This window comes from Macrobrachium nipponense, chromosome 1 (genome assembly GCF_015104395.2).
Source record: "Macrobrachium nipponense isolate FS-2020 chromosome 1, ASM1510439v2, whole genome shotgun sequence".
Taxonomy (NCBI): domain Eukaryota; kingdom Metazoa; phylum Arthropoda; class Malacostraca; order Decapoda; family Palaemonidae; genus Macrobrachium; species Macrobrachium nipponense.
In genome coordinates, this window is record NC_087200.1 from 188,755,217 (window position 1) to 188,762,222 (window position 7,006).

The 7,006-nt window shown below is 35.2% G+C and overlaps 1 protein-coding gene across 1 annotated transcript in view; it reads left to right on the forward strand.

Moving 5' to 3' along the window:
* LOC135219936 (uncharacterized) overlaps positions 1-7,006 on the forward strand; it is a gene marked incomplete in the record, with an annotated part of 835,576 nt that overhangs the window by 600,023 nt on the left and 228,547 nt on the right.

Consider the following 7,006-nt stretch of genomic DNA (forward strand, 5'->3'; position numbering starts at 1 on the left):
AAGGGGGTTAAGGGTTTCAAACCTATCCTAATTATCTAAGTTGGGTCAAAGGATGGCCACGTGCCAATTTTTTGTTTAGATCGGTCAAGCGGTGCGGATTCCTACACAGCATAAACATACGGGCGAACAAACAAAAGTACAAGTATATATATGTATATATTTATGTATATGTATGAGAGGTTTTTTTTTCTATGTATATCACTCAGGTTATGTTTGCCTGTAAAACCTGGCGCTTTATTTTGTGTCCATCCAATCGGGCTTCGAGGCTTTGATGACGGTTGATTTATTACCCGCTGACGTAATGATGAATGGTGATGATGTTGATGATAATGACTTTGATGATGATGGCTGCACCCAAACAGTGAAGTAAATATTTTCATTATTATTTTTTTTTTCAGTTTTCGTTTTGGGTGAAAATATGGATGTGGGCGCGGAATTCGTTTACGTAAGCCAAATTAATTTACGACGCTGTAATGCCTCTGCAAATATTGATTCGTTCAGTGATAGGGAATACGATTACGATGCTCTTTCAACTCGGATTGTGTGTTTGTGTGTCTAGTTTATGTAGGGGACCTTTTTCTGTACACTGATTATACACACACACACACACACACACACACACACACACACACACACACATATATATATATATATATATATATATATATATATATATATATATATATTTACTATATATTATATATATGTGTGACTAAAAATATTTTCTATTAAAACAGAGTTCTAATCAGTAAAAAGGAGCTATATATATATATATATATTATATATATATATATATATTATATATATATATAACACACACATCACACACACAACCAATATACCACCATATATATATATATATATATATATATATATATATATATATATATATATATATATATGCTCTTTATAGGTTGAGACCACACCCGCACGGCACTTAAATTACTTCCCTTCTTTATTTACACAAACACAGACATGCATTTATAATATATATATAATATATATATATATATATATATATATTATATATATATGTGTGTGTGTGTGTGTGTGTGTTATATATATATATATGATAATAATATATATATATATATATATATATATATATATATATATATATATACATATATATAATATATAAAGGCATGTCTGTGCTTGCGTAAATAAAGAATGAAAGTAATTTATGTGCCGTGCGGGTGTGGTCTCGATCTAGTATTACCAAACATAGATCCTCAAACTTGACATAATGTCTATAAAAAGCTGTTATGCACTGCGCTGGCTGACGATTACTAGTCGTCTAAGGCCATCGTGTTGAACTCTGAAGGACCCTGTTGCAGATCGTGTCTAATTGGTCAGGACGTCGTGATCTAAAAGTAGAACAGTTGTCTCAATTGTCAGGACAACCGAAGGACAGCTTCTCGGACAAATCCACAGGCAAACACCTCTTCAGTTGGGCTGTTATTCCCCTCGGCCATTAACAGGGTGTGTTGGATTTTCCCTTCTATGCTCCTGCAGGTGTTCGGACTCACCACCAGGGTTTCACTAAAGAGACTCGATATTGGACCTGAAGGTGCGCTTGGGTATGACCTCGCAGAGGTAGTCTGTGAGGGACGGCACAATGAGGAGGACATTGCATTCACTTTGACGTGCTTAAAGCTGATTGGTGGTAAATAGAGAGAGAGAGAGAGAGAGAGAGAGAGAGAGGAGAGAGAGAGAGAGAGCACCCAGACGGGAAAAGAAAACTAACATGGTGTCACTTTTTATCCATGCACGTAGGATGAGTGTAGCCAAGAAAGAAATATAAGGCACATTTCTCCCTACGATTCCCTTATCTTTTTGTTTTAATTGTTTCCAGTAATTTGGCGTGTAGTTCCAGAAAATTAAATAAAAAAAAACTGCTCCTGACACGTTCATCAGGCGACCTGTACATAAATCTGATGTGATTTTCTACTCTTTCATCAACTTATATATTTAATATATATATATATATATATATATATATATATATATATATATATATACATACATATATTATATATACACTGTATCACTTACACTATTGAATATTCTATGCATTAATACAGTCAATAACAAGACTTCATTGAAACAGGATATCTTATGGATATTTTTATTAAAAAAAAAGTTTACAAGCTTTCTAGAACGATCTGTCCTCATCGTCTGGCAGCCGTAGAATGAACTATTTCGACGAGAAGGAAGGGAAAGAAAATCAGTATTTAAAAAGAAATACAATGATAACAGTCTCGGACAACAACACCACTGCATCCCCCAACAGGAAGCTAGATAATTTCAAATTGATAGGCAGTTACGAAAACACTATTAAAAGGAAAATGGTTAAAAATGGAGAATTGGTAGGAGGGGGAAGAGGTAAGGGGGGTGTTATATATGGCAGCATTGCTAAAATGTGCAAAAGTTAAATATATCTTAGTTTTACCAGACCACTGACCTGATTAACAGCTCTCCTAGGGCTGCCCCGAAGGATTAGATATTTTTACGTGGCTAGGAACCAATTGGTCACCTAGCAACGGGACCTACAGCTTACTGTGGGATCCGAACCACACTATATCAAGAAAGGAATTTCTATCACCAGAAATAAATTTCGCTGGTTCCGAGTTGGCCGAGCCGAGAATCGAACTTCGGACCACCGGATTGGCAGCCGAGCGCGAAAACCACTCTTCCAGCGAGGAGCTGCTAAAATGTGCAGAAAGATACTATAGTGAAGGCTGCAAGTCCTGCAAACAATACAGTACATGAGGTAAGACAAGTACTTCTGTGAAGACCATAAATAAAACTGGAGGACATGAACGTCTTATAAAGAAATACGAATAAAATGGCTGGAATACTTATGGAAAATACCTTCACAATATGTGCAAATAATGTAATGGCTGGCAACGCTGGAAGTGGGTTTCAGGACTTGCATATCAAGAAAAATCATATTTGGAGCAATAAAAAACACGACATAAAAAAAAATACAAGACACTGCGAACGGGCTCCTGGTAGATGCCTCAGGCAGAGAACGTTCAAGGTCACGAGAACAGGGTTACACAGGAGATGGAGGTTTATTGAAGGATTTACGAAAGCCTGCTCTCGGAATTATAAGAATAGTGGCTATATATATTACAGTCCTGAAAAGCTTTTGTGTGTGTATATATATAATATATAATATATATATATATATATATATATATAGTATATAATATATATATATATATATGTGTGTGTGTGTGTGTGTGTGTGTTTGTTTGCGTGCGCGCGGGCGTGCGTGCGTGTGAATGTATGTAATACCATATGGGCCGTGAAATAAATGCATTTTATCATGCCTTAGCCACAAGAAAATATAAATAGGTCAGGAGGACTGTTTTAAGACAAATTTAGATTTTGTGTGCATAAAAAATTAAGAGAGTTTCCAACTTCGAAGCGGAAGACTGAAATATTCACTGAATCAATCAATGAAAGATGTGATTCCGAAATGATGAAGTATGAGAATTAGCCCGAAAAATATTGTATATCCATTTCATAGAAGGATGAACTACTTGAGCGCAGAAAAACTGACTAAAATAAGGATTTATAAACGCAAGACGGAGATACATTCTTGTAGTGGAAATAAAGAGAGTTAAGAAAGATGCCCAAATAGTGTGGCTAATAAAAAAACTTTTAGTAATTGGCTAAAGAAAAGAACTTTAGGTTTCTAAACAATTCTCCTTAATTTTGTTTTGAAGCAGATTTGGTAATTTAAACTTGGGGCCTCTAAACAAATTCCAGCCGACCTGAACATCCATAATCCCGACAGAGGAGAAGCCAATCAAATATTTATAAAAATAATCATTGACGTTTACACAGTATTGAGATTTCAGGTTAGTGGAAATGACAGGAGTGTTATTGTTTCATTTCCTGAGAATGTCAGCGCGATATGAAGAATGGTGAGAGAGAGGTAGCCCCCTGGGAGACCCCTGGTAGTCCCCTGGTAGGCCTTTTTTTATGAATTCAGTGAGTGCGAGAAAGCGAGTGTTTTCAACAGTACAATTAATAGCAGTAGGAAAACAATTAGAAGAATGATATTGGTTACCTAATTTTGCGATAGGCTGAACCTGTTTCACACTTGATATGCCGATATAAGTGACAAACGGCGCAAGAACCAGATCTTCTGCAAATTTACTAATAATGCATAAATATGGTCAGAGCTGTATTTAACAACCGTGCATGAATATGATGAATGCTTTATTTACTAATCGTTCGTGAATATCATCAGAGCTTTACTTACTCATTGTGCATGAATAAAATCAGAGCTTTATTTATTAATCTTGCACAAATATGGCCAGAGCTTTTTGTTTAATAATCGTGTAGGAATATGATCAAAGCTTTATTTACTAATAATGCATGCATGAATATGACTAGAAATGTATTATCAGAAGTTCACGAATATGGCCGGAGCTTTGTTTACTAATTGTACGTGAATTCCCCACATGTCTTTGAAGATACTGTATGAATTGGAATTTTTGGGAGACTTGGTATTCAATAAAGGTAAAGTATGAGGGTCAGGAGCATGGGAATCGATGACATACAGTCTGGACTTGCAGGTGTAAGATCTTTCCACCTAGAGTATGGACAGGTCTTCCTATGAAATACTTATTTTCATTTATTGTAATCAGATGTAAGAGAAACTTTGTTCATGCGTATATTGATCTTTACTCAAATGATGTTGTATTGCACATCCATTTATTTTTAAAAGATGTTTTGATGCACATTCCACGGAGCCCAGGCAACTGCCGGTTTTCTGCATATCAGCACAACATTCAACATGATTTCCATTCTTCCTCTTATACTTATCAAAAGCACATTTCTTTGAACTTCGTCAAGAAATGTGCTCTTATTCTTTATTTGCTTTAATCAGAAAATTGTTCTTCCTACATGTTTTGTCGTATATTTTATCATTGATTTTTTTAGTTTTATCTTCCATCTCCATCAGCAAATATGATTGAAGGTTGTATGTGCAACCTTGTCAGCCCATCTGCCCGTACAAAACATAATAGGTTACTGAAGGATTTATAGTATTTTTCCAAATCTTAAAGGAAGTGGGCCAAGGAACAGCAAATTAGTTTTGGAGGCGGTGCGAATCCAGACTTTTCTCATTACAAAAATACGCCTCTGCAGCGTAGGATTACCAACCAAACTTGATAATTACCGCTCCTCACAAAGACTGGGCGAGGTAAATAATGTTTCCCCAGGTTCTAAGGTTTCAGACGGACGGATAGGGACACCTGACAGGATCTTCTTGGTGAAAATATATTATGTTCTTGTTTTGGAGTTGTCCTTTTCGCCATGTTTATGTTTTTATTTCCTTCTAGTACATCTGGATCTATTGTGACTTCTCATATAATAATAATAATAATAATAATAATAATAATAATAATAATAATATAATAATAATAATAATAATAATAATAATAATAATTAGAAAAATTTAAAAGAAGAAAACCTTTTAAATCGTACTGCAGCACGAGTGTAATGATAAATCATGAACATTAATCATTGAAACGCTTGTAATGGCTGTAGTACCGAACGAGCAACGATAGAAAATTCGATAGTGCGAGATTCCGAAATAAATACGTACAGACAGGTTCACTGAACTTCAAATTACTCTCCTCTCTTCTTTGCATGGCTGAGTTTGTAAACTTAAATGGAAAGTCTACCTCTGTTTCTTGTAGTGGCTCACTGTTGTGGCTGCTGTTTCCTTGAGTTTTAAAGAGAGAATAATGATATGCAGCCCATTTTCATGCGAAGAATGTGGGGAGTTAAGCCCATATATTCTGCAATTTCACTCTCTGTTGGTCCTATTCAGCTACTGTTTGTGAATTCAAGGGGACCCGATGGAGGCCGTTGGTTATGAAGCTATGGAGTTTGGAAGGAGGAAGATAAATGCTGGTTTCACGGGAATAATTTCGATTTTTATTATTCAATAATGTACGCATCTGTTTTTCATGGGCTTTTTTTGTTTGTTTATTTAGCTGATTCTATTTATGTAAGAACTCTTTCTTTGTGTATGTGATTCGTTACTTAATTTTATGCATGTGTTCAAGTATCTATTTTATTTATTTTGTATTTGTGTATGTGCAAGTTACATGCCGTCGTAATTTAAATCTTCAACTACATCCAACATTTTGTTTTTATATATTTTTTTTCCACAAGAGAAATGAGAAATATTTCTTTTCCAGTGACAAGGTGGGTTGGTTCGTGTCCAGGAATCGATTTCCTCTGTAGATTTTGTGTAAAGTGTCTTTGCGTTCATGTTCGGTGGATCCTACTTATTTGGATGGACGTTGGCGCCACTTGAAGGTGTTACTTCCCAACCAAGTTATGGTGACCAGCGCTGCGTAAGCTCATTTCGTTTCAGCTGGTAATATCCCCTCTTCGCCTAAACACCCTATATTTATATATATATATATATAATATATATATATATATATATATAGATATATATATATATATATATATTGTGTGTGTGTATGTATGTATGTATGTATGTATGTATGTATGTATTCCTATATTACGATTACTGCCTCTATTCAGTTTTATTTTGCCCGTACACTCCCTTCCTGGTTATTAAGACAATTTATCCAATACTTTTCAAGTCTTCCTCTCTTCCTGACACTTCCGAATTGTGTATAATTGTCAATAGCCAATTTTCCACCATTCTCGCCGCTTAACCAAATCATCTCATAACACCTGCTTCATCAAATGAACCTATACGTGAACCTGTATGTAGTTCTCTTTTTATATATCTATATTTTTCTCCTATCCAGTTCTTATTACATGACATATGCTATGTAAACATCAAACTCAAGAGCCTCAACCTTTAAGCTTATATGCGCATTTAACATTGGCACCTCTTTTAAAGGAGATTTGGTTAAACGACCATTATAAATATTCTCTCCGAGGTTTCCATAGACGCCACAAGCCTCTCCCGACTTGTTCACAAACCTGACTGGCT